The sequence below is a fragment of the Gossypium hirsutum genome, chromosome D01 (genome assembly GCF_007990345.1).
Source record: "Gossypium hirsutum isolate 1008001.06 chromosome D01, Gossypium_hirsutum_v2.1, whole genome shotgun sequence".
Lineage (NCBI taxonomy): Eukaryota > Viridiplantae > Streptophyta > Magnoliopsida > Malvales > Malvaceae > Gossypium > Gossypium hirsutum.
The window spans coordinates 1,339,022-1,357,283 of NC_053437.1; the positions used below are offsets into that span (position 1 = coordinate 1,339,022).

Genomic DNA, 18,262 nt, shown 5'->3' on the forward strand with positions numbered 1-18,262 from the left:
CATTATTTTGTTGAATTCCCTTCCTGATGATATGATCATCTTACCACCACATTGCTCATGGGAAGACACGATCACATTGATGCAGTCTGTATGCGTGTATAGATCTGAGACTCGAAGAAAGATAAAGAGATCACAGAGATACAACGCAGAAGTCTTAACAGTAAGAGGTCGTTCACACAGCACAATCTGGTAGAAGGGAAAGTCCAAAGGGAGACCCGCCAAAGATGAATGTGCCTTTTGCCGTGAAAAAGGGCATTGGAAAAAGAATTGTCCTAAGCTACAAAAGGGCAAGGCTATTTCTAATGCATGTGTAGCGGAGCATGATGAGGAGTCAGACTTTAGCTGGTTGGCATGACAATGGCATGTCAAACGGATGAGTGGATTTTGGATTCAGGATGTACTTACCATATGTGTCCTAATAAGGACTGGTTTTCTAGTCTTAAAGAGCTAGAAGTGGAATTGTTCTTATGGGCAATGATAGTGCTTGTAAGACATGGGAGTGGGTACAGTCCAATTGAAGAATCACGACGGTCAACCAAGTCTTGACAGATGTTCGTACGTACCTAGCCTGAAGAAAAATCTCATCTCATTAGGTGCTAAATCTAAAGGGCTCACAATCACTTGAGAGATGGATACTAAAAGTAGTAGCTGGGCACTACGGTATGAAGGCACAAGAAGAAATAACTTGTATTTTTTAATGAAGTACAGTTATTGGATCAACATCAACATTTCTACAAAAGATGTAGATTCAGAGGCTACCAATTATGGCATATGCGATTGGGACATGCTGGTGAAAAGCTTTGCAGAATTGGTGAAGCAGGCTATTGAAAGGTGCAATTCTTGCAAAATGGAATTCTGTGAACATTGTGTTCTGGGCAAGCAGAAGAGGGTCAAATTTGGTCCAGCAATTCACAATACGAAAGGAATTCTGGACTACGTTCACAGTGATGTGTGGGGACCTACCAAGTAGCTTCTTTGGGAGGTATGCACTATTTTGTTACTTTTGTTGATGATTATTCAAGAAAAGTTGGGTGTATCTAATGAAAAGAAAAAGTGAAGTTTTGGATCATTTTGAAATGGAAGAAGATGGTGGAGACTCAGACTGGTCGAAAGGTCAAACGACTTCGATCAGATAATGGTACTGAGTACAAAAACGATCCATTTCTACAAGTATGCCAAGATGAGGGCATTGTGCGACACTTCACTGTTCGGGATACACCACAGCAAAATGGGGTGGCAGAACGAATGAATCGAACTATACTGGAGAAAGTTCGATGTATGTTGTCCAATGCTGGATTGGGCAAAGAATTTTGGGCTGAGGCAGTTACATATGCATGCCATCTAATTAACCGTTTGTCATCAGCTGCAATAAATGGAAAACTCCTATGGAGATGTGGACTGGTAAATCTGCTACTGATTATGATTCTTTGCATGTATTTGGTTCCACTGCATATTATCATGTAAAGAATCTAAGTTAGACCCAAGAGCAAAGAAAGCATTATTCTGGGTATAACTGATGGAGTAAAAGGATATCGTCTCTGGTGTCCTGATACAAGGAAGATTGTTTTCAGTAGAGATGTGACTTTTGATGAATCAACAGTTGAAGTACAAGGATTCACAAAAGGATGACAAAACCGGTAGTACTTGCAGCAGGTGGAGCTTGAAAGGTTAACGATGATCCAGCTAATATTGAAGGGACCAAATGATGAAGAGGTTCCTACCCAAGAATCTCTACAGCAACAAGATTCAATGCATATAGAAGGCAAGAAGAGAGATTCGTAAGCCTGCTCGCTTTGATGATATAGTGGCCTAAGCACTTCCAATTACAGATGATGATGTTCCTTCTACTTACACAGAAGTAATAAGTAACCCTGATGGTGTAAAGTGGAAGCAACAATGAATGACAAATGCAGTCTCTTCATAAAAATAAGACCTGGGAGTTGGTGACACTACCCAAGGGAAAGAAGGCATGGATGCAAATGGGTATATGTAAGAAGGAAGGATTTCCTGATAAAAATAAAATTCGATACAAGGCTAGATTAGTAGCAAAGGTTACGCTCAGAAAGAAGGAATAGACTACAATGAAGTGTTTTCCCAGTTGTGAAGCATTCGTCTATTCGGATTTTGCTAGCCTTGGTGCAATATGATCTTGAACTAGTTCAGCTTGATGTGAAGACCGCGTTTTTACACGTGATTTGGAAGAGGAAATCTATATGACTCAGCCAGATGGATTCAGGTTGCTGGAAAAGAAAATGGGTTTGCAACTGACAAAGTCGCTTTATGGATTGAAGTAATCTCCGAGGCAGTGGTACAAGCGATTTGATCAGTTCATGAAAGGGCAAAGGTACACAAGAAGTAAATTTGATCATTGCGTGTATTTTCAGAAGCTACAAGAAGGAACTTTCATATACTTGCTCTTATATGTTGATGATATGCTAATAGCATCTAAGAGCAAAGTTGAGATTGAAGATTGAAGACTCAACTCAATCTCGAGTTTGAGATGAAAGATCTAGGAGAAGCTAAAAAGATTCTCGGCATTGGAAATATGGAGAGATAGAGCTCATGATAGAGTTAGCTTGTCTCAGAAGCAGTATTTGAAAAGGTACTACAGCAGTTTGGCATGAACGAGCAGACAAAACCTGTAAGTACCCCGTGGCTTCTCATTTCAAGCTTCTGCACAACTATCTCCTTCGACAATACGAACGAGAATACATGTTGCAAGTTCCGTATTCTAATGCAGTAGGTAGCTTGATGTATGCAATGGTGTGTACAAGACCTGACATTTCACAGGCAGTTAGTATAGTGAGCAGGTATATGCATAATCTGGAAAAGGACATTGGCAAGCTGTGAAATGGATTCTACGGTATATTCAGAAGACCGGGATGTTGGATTACTGTTCAAGCAGGATAATACACTTGGTAAGGTGTTATTGGGTGCGTTGATTCTGACTAGCCGGTGATTTGGACAAGCGAAGATCAACCACTGGTTATGTGTTTACACTTGCTGAGGACCAATAAGTTGAAGTCTACACTAAGTCTACAGTTGCATTGTCAACCACAGAAGCGAGTACATAGCTGTAACAGAGGCTGTAAAGGAGGCTATTTGGTTACAAGGTATGGCTAAACCTTGGGGTTGGTCAGGAGCATATTAACGTGTATTGTGATAGTCAAGTGCTATTCATTTAGCAAAGAATCAAGTCTATCATGCACGTACAAAACATATCGACGTACGATTCCATTTTGTGCGGGAAATATTGAAGAGGGGAAAATTTGTCTTCAGAAGATCAAGACTGCAGATAATCCCGCAGATATGATGACCAAGGTGGTAACATCAACCAAGTTTCGAACATTGTTTGAACTTGATTAATATCCTGCAAGTTTAACAGTTGAAGAAGGCACTATCAAGTATTGTTGTCAAAGGCAGAAAGAATGTGTGAAGATAAGATTATCCTAATCAAATTTCAGGTGGAGATATGGAACCCACCCATTGTTTAAAGTCAAAAAGGTGGGCACGAAAGTAGAAAGTAAAATTGGTTGCAGTTGGTTAAAAGTTGCATGGGATAATTGCAATTTTGTCCCTAATTGTATAGGGACATTGCAAGTTGATCCTGAACCTCAACTATAAATAGGTCTAACCATTTCTTACTTCTTCATCCATAATTGCCATTCTTCTACTTAAGGCATTATTCTCTCTCTCTATTTGTAAATTTCACTTGTAATTTTTGGAGTGAATATATTTGGTAGTGCCGAGGACGTAGGCAAATTTGCTGAACCTCGTTAAAATTCTGGTGTTCTTTATTATTTGTTTTGCATATTTGTGAATGTGATTGTAGTGATTATTGTGCTATTAAATTACATAGAGGGTATTCTGGCTAGGAAAGACTTGGTATTTAGTGATCTTCGTGATCTACCTCTCTTTCCTGGGAATTGAACTTAGTGTGATTTTTCAGTCAATAATTTTACTCTTTCACACGCTTCCGTTGCAACAGGAAAGATAATGTACTCATTTTTTAAATTACATAGACCAAATAGATATATATACTAATCTATTATTCAAAATAGACTCAAATTCGACTTATTAAAATTAACTCATTTTCGAATTTTGAATTGAATTTTACTCAACTCTATTTGTATCTCTTACAAAAAAGTATACGATATGATATGTTTATATTTACATATCTCTCTGTTGCAATGGATCAATGGAAGGTTGGTAACAATCTCATGTTGAAGGTTCGTCTTCGAGCTTCGTGGTGAGATCTTCTCAATAGCAAATGCCATTAAATTGAACCGCGATGCTTCTTCAACCCTATCTTTGGTATCCGGGCGTTGTTTAGCCAGAATCATATCGAATTCTTATGTTTGATGTAATAATCTAATAATAATGAACTAAAGTTGCAAAAAAGGAGCTTATCATCATATGCCTGCTAATTTATAATTAATTACAATTTGTCTTATGAGATGCATCTCATGGAGTAGATAGAAGCAGAAGGTGATCAACCGCGACTGCCGGTGCGGCGTACACCTAGGGTGAGGATCATCACTATCCCAACCGTACTCCATCATCATCGGACGGTACTCCATATCTTCATCGTGATCATACACGAAATCAGGACCTCAATCTCGTTTCTCCTTATGTGCTCCCACAGGTAATCCACCCTGCTAAGGTATCTCATTTCCCGTACACCTAACCATTATAGCATTCCATGGTTAAAAATCGTATCCGTAATACTTAACAATGGATTAAAGACTAAATCCTAAATTTCACATAGTTAGAAGGACTAAATCCAGAATTTGACCATTGGATTATTTGTTAATATTACCCGTCACCAAAGAAAGGCGGCCGAAAGTGGCAAGGAAGAGCCGAGACTGGAGGCCAGGGTGCAGAAATAAACGGATTGGAGATTATCTTTGACGGTGACCGGAATAGCATCATAGATTGATCGGAGGCTGAGATCCCGGAAAGTTGTCGGTCCTTTGAACTCGGTATGCATGTACAACACCCGAAACGGCTTCTTTGAAAGCCTTGGAAATATATACTCATCTAAATACTCTTTCAAACAATCAACGCTCAAAAACGAGCTGATAAAAAAAAAGAGTAATCAGAATCAGAAACCTAATTGAAATCGAATTACAATAAAGATGATAAAAACATTACCGGGGAAGGACTTTCCGGTTAATGCGAAGAATCTTGTGGCCGCGTTTATCTTTGCCTTGGATCTTGAAATGTCGAGTTTGTGAGGAGATGGGACTCTGAAATTGAGATGCCATTGTTATTCTGTGTAAGCAGTAATTTGAATTATTAAAGGATAAAGATTGAAATTATATTATAGAGGAACTTTGGATGGGGTTTCAAGGATAAAGTCAATTGTCATTTTATGTTTGAATAATAAGGGGAATATTCTAAAGCATCTTCCATTGTGGAGCCAAGGTCGTGAGCTTGACTGGGTCCCTTCTTTTGAAGACTTTTTCGGCTTAAATTATGTTTAGTCCTTCTAGTATGCTAAAGTTTTTTATTTATTTTTGTATTTTAGTTTCACATAATTTAATCCTCAAGTGTTTTTATTCCCATTAATTAATGAATGATTAATGTATCTATACAAAAAGTTCATATGTGCATATGAGTCAAAGGGATTTTTCAACAGGTTTATTGTGATACATCCCACTACTTTATAAAATTGAAAATTTATCTCTTTATTTTAATTTTTTTATGAAAACTAAAATTAATTTAATTATAATGAGCCGTTAATTTTTGTTAATTTTTGTATATAATTGGTTAAACTATTAAAATTACTAATTCCTTGGTGTATAATTGCTTAATTTAATGTTCAGTCAGTGATTTACGACAAAGTTTAATAATATTACACATTAGACCAAATTTTCTTTTATAAAAAATACGAATCAATTCTAACATTTTAAATGAAATGATTATCTTCTCAATTTTCTTTCATAAAAGATGAATTATATTAACTTTTTAGAAACATCCACATCAACTAAGTAATTTCATTATAATGTAAAGATCAAATATGGATTAAATCTCGAATTTAACATAAAGAGACTAAAACCACATTTGACTTTTTCCTTCCCTTAATTTTATCATGAAAAGGTTGAGAACTTGATTTAATTTAAAGTAGAAGATAAGGATTGAAACAAATCAAATCAATGTAATATATTGGCTATTTTACCAATTTAACCCAAAAAATTGATATTACAAAAGTACTCTAATTCAAAACATTCACCAAAATAACCTAAAATGAATAGTAAATTGGGTTATCGAAAATTGGCCGGCACCACTTTTTTTATTAAAAATAATTTTTGGGTTTTAGACATTAAATGCGCAACTGTATTTTTAAAAAAAAAAATTGGGTGCTGGCACACTGAGGCCGGACCCTTTATTGATTAAAAAATTTTTTGGGGGAAGTGGTGCCCAACAAAAGGCCAAATCACCCAACAAAAAAATTAGGAATATTGCAACATAACCTCTCCTTGTTTCCCATCTTTTTATTTCCCAAGTTTAATTACATATTTTACTTTAAACAATATTGAACTCTATCTGATTTTATTATTATTACATCACTCAATTTTTATTAAATTAAAAATTAATTTGAATATATGAATACTATTTTTATAAATTTAAAATTTTCTTGATTGAATTTCTCTCATATTTGATTTCAGATTTTTTTTAATTTTTGTTTTTAGATTAACTATACTTTAATGGTTTTCATCTTTTATAATATCAATAAAAATTGTTAAATTATTGTTTTTATTTTAAAATATGAGTAATATTTTTATAAAAATGTAGTTCAATTATTTTAATTAGTTTTTAAATTTATAACAATGTGAGTGATGCAATATAATTAAAACATGATAAGTATTCATATGTTTTAAATATAAAATATGATTAATTGAGAAATAAAAGATGGAAACAATGAGGGGTTATTTGCAATATTCCCAATTTTTTTTTGGGTGATTTTGACTTTTTGTCGTGGGCAACTCTTTCCCAAAAAAATATTTTTTTAATCAGATAAAAGGTGCCGACTATCTAGTGTCTAAAACCTCAAAAATATATATTTTTAATAAAAAAAAAAATGGTTGCTAGCCATCTATTTTCCATAACCCAATTTTAATGTTTATTTCAGGTCATTTTGGTGAATGTTTTGAATCAAGGTTATGTTTGTAAAATATCAAATTTTTTTGGGTTAGATTTAGTAAAATAGCCTAATATATTGCTGCAAATAATAATAATAATAATTTATTCATCACTCACCAAAACAAAATCCATTCTAGTTGATCTAATACTACATTGTAACATGCAATAGTACATTTAAAGAGTTGGTCGTCTTGTCTTTGTCAAATAAAAAACGCCAGTTTCATTGATCTTTTACTAGGATTTTTTTTCTTATCCCCTTTCTAAAACCACTAGGTCCATAACCAAATTGAAAGAAAATGGATTAAACACATTCAAAACCATCTCATATCAAACTGTTGGGACCTTGTGGGGGACCATGTGGTCCATGTCCTAGAAATTAGTTCACAATAACACCAAGAAGAAAATTTGGCATTTTAGCCATTCATGGCAAGCAATAAGTAACATTTTAATAATCATAATTAAGTAACAGCTTCCTCTCAAGTAACCCAAAGGTTTCATACATGGATTATATAAGAGGGGATTGAAATATCTACCATTTCATACCTTGTGCTTCCTACATTTGTTATATAGATCGAATCCTACATGCGCGTGACCGAGGAGAAACAGACTTTCCAACTTTTGAAATCTAAGCCAGGGCAAGCAAATCTCTGTAAGCTGTACAAATGCCAGTGGAGATTATAGTCTTACTTATTCATTGAATTGGAACCCGGATACCTCGGCAAGTTTTCCAATTCCATTCTCCACTCAAACCTGGGAAAATGGTATAGTCATAGATGGTTATATGAGAATATAGACTATCTGATACGACATTTAGCAAAAGATACCTGTATTATGAACATATATGGTTAAGATGAGGAGAATTACGAAAGGGAAAGGCTTCCTCACCTGACCATTAATAAACCCAAGTTGGGAATCCTTCTAAATTTGCATCTGCACATGCCTTGATCATTTTTGTTCCCGTCTTATATCCATCAGGAAAGCATTCAATGTAGTCCAACACTTGCTGCTCACGTCCAAACATCTGTTTGCATTGGTAGAGAAATCAATACCGATGAACGTCATACTACAAAAGAATCAAAGGCACAAGTATTCCCATAAAATAAGTAAAGGGAAACAGATGATCAGTGCAAAAAGTAGGTGATTATATATATATATATATTTAGCACGGCTATTCTTAGAGAAAGAAAGCATTAGACTCATCTTCCTAATCAAATCTAATATGAGAAGCCAAGTATCATGGCGAAACCAATATTAGGCGGTACCTAGCAATTCTTATAAGTTCTAGATGCTCGGAAAGAGTAATGTTATTCCTATGGGATTGCTGAACATATCCAGCTCTTGACTGACATACAAATAATTTGGTGTTAGTATGAAAATGGACAAGGATTCCAAAGATACTCATTGACTTCACATTACTTAATTCATTTAAAGAGACCACTTTCTTTTGGAAGTCAAAACACAACATCACTGAAACCGAGCATTTGTTACAACTGCAACACCTATGGTCCCTTTTCTCTTTTGACCAATCCTTAGTGAATTCTTAGAATTAGAAATGACAATAATATCAATGAGTTACTTAAAGTGCATTGTTAGAACTTTTATTTTGGAAGTCACAACACAACAACATCACTGAAACCTGGCATTTGTTACAAATGCAAATCCATGGTCCCTTTTTTGGCCAAATCCTTAGTGAATTCTTAGAGCTTTGACGAGAAAATAATAATCGGTGAACGTATCTCAAAGTGATTATTTCTTGACAATTAGCAAAACCCTGTATTAATCAGAGAATTCGAAGGGTACCTTACAGTTAAGTTAGAACTGTAAGAGAGAATAAAAGCAAAAAAGGCACCTCTTTTTGTTCTAGACAGTGAGAACACCAAAAAGCCCCATACATCTTAGCTCCTATAGGAAGTAGAGCCTTGCAAGAGAAAGCGCAAAGGACTTGATTCCTTTGTTATCTCAGTTGTAAAATATGAAGATCAATATTAGCTTGGCTGTGAAGGCAAAGATAAAATGGAGAATAAGTATAGCGCCATATCTATAGAGAGAGAATGAAGATAAAAGACAGCTGAAAAAAAGATATCATCCAAATAACAAAAGAGATGCTATAAGCAATGTACATCCACTCACCTGAAGGAGCAGATGGTAAATTGCTGTATGATGTACTTAATGTGGCAAATACCAAGCTTGCTATGCATACTTGTAAACCCACCACTTTCTGTACCTCCGTACCCACATCTAAAAGAATGAAATCCAGTATACCGGGTCATAAGCATAAACCGGAAAAGCTATATATTAACAAATTGATACTGACCTTAGCTAAGAAAAATAAACTAAACGATAATAAAGCCGACACTAGACAGTAGAGCAAGAAGTTCCAGCAAATTTGTACTCAGTATGTACAAAAAGTATGCATGGCAGTAGCCATGGAGGGTAGTGCTCCCAAGCAATAGCAAGTGCCCGTCGTTTCGTTGATCCCAAAGGTAAGTTCTTCGCGCTCACTGCAAGCTGAGTGTCGTAACAAATCCATAAGCAATCAGTCCAAGTAATGGAAGAGAAACACCTGATAAATGCATAAGCACAAAAAATTATTATTACGATTATTATCCACTTTCAAACATGCTACCTCAGAAAACTTTTTGGGTTCCACAATCAAATGAAAATTTATGCCTAGGCTAAGATTATGAAATTAAAGCATGTAGTAACACCAATTGAAAATTACGAATACAGGTTCGTTTCCACATTCAACCAACAACTTTATATATAGATAAATAAATAAATCTTCAAAAAAAAGAAGAAATTAATACCAAAAATGAAGGCGTTAATCACTGTTGAGGACATCACCACAACTACCACCACCAGAGGGCAAAAGGCATCGGAACCGGAGAGCTTGAGGTAAGTCAAGTAAGCAGTTTCAATAATCCCAACGGCACCAATCCCAGCATGGCCAATTAACGTGGAATTGCTCGAAGCCAATGAACTAGAAAAAGAAGAAGAAGATGGAACTGACATCGTTTCAGCTTCTGACTCAGTATCTTGACTCGGCCCTGAGATGAACACTTAATAGGAAGCACAAGCAATCTCCGAACCGGCGCTTGCTTCTTCAAAAACACCAAAAAAAAACCCAGATTAGTAATGATTAGAATCAAACAAGGAAAGAGAGAAAGAGAGCAATGGGGGAAAGAATGTACTTTTAAATGAACGGAAGATGAAATGAAGGCAGGAGAAGAGATAGGGAGAGAGCAGCGATACAAGAATTGACTTGGAGAAGCTGATAACCAATGAAACTGGCATTTTCTTTAATACCCAGATTGTACAAAGAAGTAACAAGCTCAATTCAAGAGTCCATTTCTTAAAAGAAAAAAAATCTGAGTCAAGTTCGGAGATATCAGCCACACTCGGGTAAGTCGTGATGCTATCGCTAGTTGTCGAAAGCTCAAAAGGTTGAAGAGAAATGGGACAATTTTACCTTCAAAAAGCCCATATTGGTTCATTGGGCTCACTATTATGAGCTGAGTGAATGAATTTACCCAAAAAAAAGTATACCTGGCCGTAATAATGACAAACGTCAAGCTAGATTGGGGCTTAGCCACTTCATCCACATAAGAGTCTACAACAATTTATTAAATTCGAATGGGATTTGAATTAGCTAAATTTGAATTTACAATTGTTTACTTATTTTGGTTTAAGATTATTTATATTGAATTGTTTTAGATTTAGATATTTGGAATTGAAGCTCAAATTAGATCATTACAGTTAAGAACTTTTTATATTATGGTCGTTATTTCGATCTCGAGCCAATTTGAGTTTAATCAAATTAACTTTAATCAAGTCTGGGGTCTGATTGATTGAATCTGAAGATTCGAGTCCTTGTGTCATAAAATCCATACATTAAAGCATTGACTTCCACCTTTCTTCTTAGCTTGTTTTGTCCTCTGCAATTAATTATCTCTCTCAAGTAATTACCTAATTTCTTCTTCAGCTAATTTATCTCTAAGTAACCCTCTTTCAAGCAAAACCGGGGACATCAACCCGGTGTCGCAAAGGTAGTAGCTAGCTTTATTTCTAGTCTAAGGTTGCTTACTGTTCGTAGGCACTTGTATAATGTCGGTGACAGAGATTGATGAATGGAGCTTTGCAATTTAGAGTTGCACTTAGCTATGTTTTAATCTAAAAAAATTGTTTATCCTTTCAGGACTGACAAAGAACTATTATTATTGCTCTGCAAATGAACTGAAACCTTTTCTTATAAACACCCCCCCTCCTTCCTTTTTCCATGGTCCCTTTGAAGTTTGAGAATTGCCTGTCGATGCAAAGTTGGCTACTTGGGAAAAGGTCTCTAATGCCAGCACCGATCTTTTAGCTATTGTAAGCACAAAATTTATCATCCTTCAACCAATCATCGGATGATTGTATCATCATAATATCCATTAATCAGTGCATTGAAGCTAGCTAAACATATAAATCCGTCTTGGTCCTTAAACTCGATCTAGTCAATCTAAATTTGATCCAATCTAATATGATCATAAAAAGTAAACTAATTAAACCGTCAACTCAAGCCCAAATTGGCCCAAATGCAACTAAACCGAACATGAAATGGCTAAACAAGTCACCCGAAGTGACTGAACTTGAAAGTAATTGGAACTTAAAATGACCCAAAACTACATGATGAAATCCAAAAAGAGAATCATCAAACCCAAATACCTGAACCTAAAACAATCCAACATGAATTACTCAAATTAATCCAACACAAAATTATCCAAACCCCTGAAGCTAGCTAAAGCCTAAAGGTTGGTTGGGATTGTGCAGCCGGTGGTAGAATGCTTCAAACCTGCACACAGTGGTGGGGATGGATAAATAATATATCCATCGTGCCACGTTCTCAGTCTGACAAGCATTATTTGACAAGAAAGATTAAAACTATACTATACTCTCACAAAATATGGTGCGCACGGCACAACTCCTTCCTTTAAAAGCGATCCCTTCTTGGTCCTGCGAAGGTGAAGACATCATATCAGATCGGAAAACATAGAAAAAAAAAAACCAACAGACATGGAAGATGGGCACTGCTAGAAACTGGTTCAACACAGTTAGAAAGAAGTTCATCAAATCATACCCCAAAGAGATATGTCATTCCTCTAGCGAAAATCTCAGCCAGCAGTCAATGATCAAAGAAGTTAGATACTTCCCCAATATTCACTTCATCGAGATCATCATTTCAGACAAAAAATTAACCAGAGGGATATTGCAGCATAAGATCAATCATTTTCAGGGTCATCTTGTAACACAATAACTTATATTTCTTTTTCAAACACTTTAGATGTAAGACTAACCATTTCGTGTCTCTAATGATGAACAGCAAGACGAGCATATAGAGCATTGAGAAGCCTGGTTAAGCTGCAAGCAGTGGCCCGAGGGCGTATGTAAGGAAACAAGTACAAATAGCAATGAATGCATGCATGCACTTGTCAGGTTACAGGTCAAGGTTCGCCGCCGCCAACTCCTGGCAGGTACAGTGAGTGACGCAGATGCACCTAGCCAGTGTAACTTCATTTTCTACCGACAATGAACACTGTTTGCTAAGTTTAGGTCATAACCTTTTCTTCGCAAAGTTTTCCAATACAACAACGATACGTGTACTCTTTTCACAAGATTGTAAGCAACAAGAAAATTTCGAGTCATGATCCAGAATCTGATCATGATGAACAGAACTTTTAGAGGATCCATGTTACAGATTGCAAAAACAGAACAAATAAAAGTCAAAGTATTAGGTTTCACATAACGCTTCAGAAAAGAATTAGGAACCAAAGGAGCAATTGTAACTTAAATATGCAAAAACTGATCACTCCCACATGCACCACTGTACTGAATAGTTCATCATTGCTATATATAATATGATGAAAACGGACCATGTATTCAAAACAACATACATGTAGTTCACAGAATCCTCTTATATGGAGTTATGTGTCCCTTCAACATAGATGAAAAAAGCCGCCAGATGACTTGCTCTGTGGCGACTTCCCCTTATCTGCAACCTGTTTCAATGACATGCTTAGAATTTTTAATGAGATAAAACAAAAGCAAGCCATATGACTGTACCTCTTTAATATTTGCTGAAGGATTTCATATTTCAGGAAGTTAGCTTTGATTTCTGTCCAGCATCTCTCAAGCATTCTCCTGTCTTGGTGTGTTTCTTGGATTGTAGGACGTAGACTCTGAAAAAACCATTAGATTGTTATAAGCAAAATATCCTCATTAAAAACAGAACGAAATTCCGTATTTCATATTTATACAAAAATATAAGTACCTTTTGCACCACACCAACTGCTGCTTGTAATGGAGTCAAAGAGATATGGAATCTAGCAGTTGCAATGTAAGAATAAATCAGTCATAAAGATATCAAATCTCAAATTTCGTATTGTAGATGAAAGAAAGTTTGCCATAGACAAGTATGCACAATCAAAAACCAAAATTCTTCCTCATAAAATAGACTTACTTCTCCTGTCAGTAGCTCCCAGAGTGCTATTCCAAAGCTAAAACATCTGCTGTGATCATATGGTTTTGTGCTCAATAACCTACATTAATTAAGATTGAGGAATGTAATATTAGATTAGAGCCCTTTCTAGAATTCAAATTCTTGTTTGCGTCAAGTGATAAGTCTACAGTACAAGGTGGCGGATCAAATAACAAAAAGAGATTAATCATCTGGAATATAATGGGGTAAAATACATGTCCTGACATGGGATAGTTCGAACACCATTACACGTGTTTTATGATCATGACATAAGAAGCAAAGTGAATACAAAATCATGGGGATAGCTAAACTACTATCATGTAAAGAAACAAAGTGAAACAAAATTCTAAGAAAATGCATACCTCAGAGCCATCCATCGGTATGTTCCAGTTCTGCTGTCATTACCCTGATTGAGCTTGCACTCTGGCAACTCCAAATCGCAACTTTAACAACCTGTAAAGGACAGACCAATAATTTTAGGACAAAAATCACAACTATTATAGAATTTACAGCAAACATAATCCCAGTCGAAATCATAAGGAAAAAAACAAAACATAGCTTTTAATAGAAAATTATTAATCAATGACTTGATTAACAAAGTATCTTACTTGATTTTCATCCATCAAAAGATTGGCAGTTTTCAGGTCCCTGTGGATAATGTTGTTTTGATGCAAATAGTTAATTCCTTTGGAAACATCAAGGGCTACTTTGAGTAGAGATGGCAACTTAAAAACTCCCCTTTGCTGATGCAAATAGTCATATAAGCTACCTCTGGCCATGAATTCTGATAAAGCACAAATATCACTATCAAAAACTGGCTATCTATAAAATGAAAAAAAAAATGTTTCTATTTTGATAAAGTCACAGAGTGTATCATCATAGAATTAAAGGGATAAAAAGGCATACGCATCAGAATTTTTAAATTTGGTATACAGAGGGGAATTCAGACACTAAATTTGTAATGGTAGGTTTTGTGTCAATCTCTCAGTTTGCACTCCAAAGCCAGAATTGTTCCCTTCTAGCAACATAATTATAGATAATATCTGGTAAAGATGAAAAACAGCAACACTTAACAGCACCATTTTAGAAGCAAAAGTTTCAAAATTTTATGCGCTGAAGGAAAAAAATTTGTAGAGGATGATAAATCATAGCTAGAAAACTTCTTTAGATTATACCAGTTACAATGCAGGATTTGGAGCTCTTGTACAGCACCTATGAATTGAACAACATTCTTATGCCGAATTTCCTACAACAGGAAAAAAAAGGTTGAAATTCCACGCATTGATCAGCATTGCAGATAACTACCAATATGTCTCAGCTCCTAGGAACCAATACATGATTAGAATATTAATGCATTCAATAACTAGAGAAGTATAAATTCAACTATAATATGTGAGGAACTGTGAGATATTCTAATGAGATCTGCCACAGCTTATCTCGTAATAGTCACCCCAATATAAACACCAGTATACATATGGACACATGGTATATTTAGTTCTACAGGAGGCTATAGGAAAATGATGGAGTTCAGATTCATTACAACTACCAATCAAACCAAAATTGGTGTAATACCAAGTGCTTTTCAAGAGAACTGAAACAGCAATTGCATGGAAAATAGATGATATGCAGATACAAGCTAAAAGGTGGCCTGTTCAGAGCTATGTCCCTCAAACATTCTAACCCTCCATTCAGTGCTAACTCTCCTATTTTCAAAATAAGCAGCAACTGTAGTTATCTTCTTTCTGTTTTTAAGTACCACGCGCCCAATATTCCCAGCATTTTATTCATTGAAAATTCACCATAATACTTAGAACTTAGAGAGGCGTTTAGCAAAACGTTCAACCGAGATCGGGCAGTGCACTGGACAGTTGTGTACCAATTCCATGCAGAGATGGGCATTGGTCAGGAAAAATTACGAACAGAACTGGGCAAAATGATTGAGCAGATGCTGCTAAAATCTAGGTGGTGTTGGTAAGAAGCCTACTATCTGGTAGAAATGGAATCATCTGAGACACATAAGAAACCAGCCACTTGGTCTAGTGTATCAAAAGATTCTGGTAACCCAGGAAACTGCGGTAATCCAAGAACCTGGCTCTGATACACTGATGCACGCGAACAGATAATTCCAGAAAATAGAAAGATGATAGGGAAGACAGAAAAGAAGAGCAGCAATTGGAATTGCTTGGAGAAACACGAGAGAATCCGATAAATTTTTATTAAGAGTTTATAGGATTTGGCTTGAATTTGCATTGTGAAACATCTAACTACAGGACACATTGAGAATGCTTATCAGAAGAAGCACTGGTTCCCTTCAAAATAATTAGCATGTACCAGCACTCCAACGAACCTCATAATAAAAACTTCCTGAGAAAACTCTCTCAGCAATTCTCCTGTAACCCGCTCAGGCTTGAGACTTTAATAGCCACTTCTTGACTATATAAGTGCCTCTGTATCTGAAGATGTTAATTGAGATTATGAGTTAGAATCAGTACTCTCCCTTATGTCAAAGGAGAAAAAAGCCTGCTTGAAGCTGACAAAACTTACAGATCACCATAGGACCCAGATGCAATCTTGTGTTCAATTTGAGCTGCCTGGAATCAATTTCCCATACATCAGTTCCATCGGCGCGGATTTCAACACAATTGGGGCAAAGAAACAGCCTCTTCTTTGACAAGCCCGGTCATAGCAGATATTGAACTCTTCTCACACAAGATTGCTCCTGCAGCCCAATTATAGGAAGCAGAAGAATAAATAGGCTATAGCAATCCATAATCAACATGATTGCTACCATGGTCTTACAAGTCATCATCAGTATAGGGAGTTGGGTTCATCTACTGAAAAGCAGTCAGTATGCATCTGTTTGGAGGACAAGCACTAGAAAACTAAGAACTCTAAAGCTGAAAGTGGAAACCAAAATTGACCTTTCACCTTCTGATAAGTTATATTTAGCATATAACCTATTTTAACTAAGAAGAATTAAGTGTCAAAGCTTCAATTTGGATATATATATAATGAAAGTCTATGCCAACAAAAAGGAAGATCACTAGCCATATTTGGCATCATCTGCAGCACTAATAGCAGTGACAAGGCTTGATTCAGCACTAATGGCAAAAGATATATATGAGGTCATTCACGGCCATCACAATTGAAGTAGTGAAACATGAGTAACATGGAGGAAATGGTACCTGAGACTTTAAATTTCTTCTCCAGTGCATCTTTGAGCTCCTTGGTTTCCTAAAAGATTAATGAGTGAAACATGCTTTTCCAGACTTAGCAACAAGCATTTGATCCAGTGTTCACAATATAAGAGCATACCTCAAAGGCCAACCATCAACACAAAAACATCCAAAGAGTACCCATCAACAGTGGAAAAAGCATGAGCTTCCTGAATGTTCAATCCAAGCTCCGCAAGTAAAGAAGTCAACTGAAAAAATAATCATCAATATCTATCATTCATCCAAGAGAAAGTTTCAACAAAAGTGTACCAATGGGATCTTCCGCAGAAGAACATAGTAAACATATATGACATCATAGGCTATGCAACATAGACTGTATCCATGGCATCCATTGTACCAGTCTTTGTGTTCTTTCACTATGATGATGCAGAGGCAGTAAATCAAGATTAGAATTTCCATTGACAAAGCTAGTGCAAACATAAGAACTGTATCCGTGGAATCTATTAATCATTGATTTATCTATCCATGTATGAGTGGTTAAAGCACTTTTAGTTGCTCTTACTTTCGTATGTTGAAACATCTGATAAAATGGATGCCAAATGCTGTGTTAGATAAGTCATGAAACTACAGGCATGTTCTGTTAGGCAACAGAATGCACAATTTATCAAATCCTTACCGGAGGCCTGATGTTGAATTCACAGCACTGTCTCTATCTTCACTTGCTTGAAGATAAAAAGCTTCAAGATTAGGTGATGAACCAAAGGTAGGTGGTGGGTGGATGCTGAAGAAAGACAGAAAAGGAACAGCAAGCACACCATAAAGAAAAAAGCATAGTTATGTTTGGGTCTAGAAGGAAGAAGAGCCCAAAAAAAATCAATGGAATAATAACTTTAACTACAATGAGCCTTACCCTGTCTATTTAAATGATAAGCACTTTCTGCATCTGCTTTTACAGAAGAATCAGAATGAACAGAGTCAACAGAATTTTGAGGCAGAAACAGGATAAACCTATAGAAGATACCAGAATTTAATAAAATTATATCAGTTAATACTAATTGTCAAAGCTAAGCTACATTCAATCTCCAGGATTTTGAAAAGGATAATGAGGTATACCATAGTCAAAGAGAAACATCAAATAGAAACCCTTATTATTAAGGTATAAACAATAGAAGAAGCAGAAATGTACACCTGCACGATGCGAACATCAAAAACAGGAAGATTAGCAGGGTCCTCTGCCAGATGCAATAATCTTTTTGTGTAAGCACATCTTCTGCCCGCTCCACATTCACATCTAATGCGTATCTATCAAAAGTAACAAAATCTCAAAACATGGAACAGAACAACTCATAATTTGGTATAAGGTCAAGTATTAAACTATTCAGGAAAAAAGCACCAATAATTTCCAACTTCATTAACTATACAAACG

At 35.9% G+C, this 18,262-nt stretch overlaps 3 pseudogenes; all 3 read right to left on the reverse strand.

Moving 5' to 3' along the window:
• Positions 1-4,450: 4,450 nt before the first annotated feature.
• Positions 4,451-5,267, reverse strand: LOC121214073 (ganglioside-induced differentiation-associated protein 2-like; annotated as a pseudogene).
• A 3,864-nt stretch (positions 5,268-9,131) lies between these two features.
• Positions 9,132-11,174, reverse strand: LOC121214074 (thiol-disulfide oxidoreductase LTO1-like; annotated as a pseudogene).
• Positions 11,175-13,096: 1,922 nt separating this feature from the next.
• LOC121214075 (serine/threonine-protein kinase STY17-like) lies at positions 13,097-18,248 on the reverse strand (annotated as a pseudogene).
• Positions 18,249-18,262: the final 14 nt, after the last annotated feature.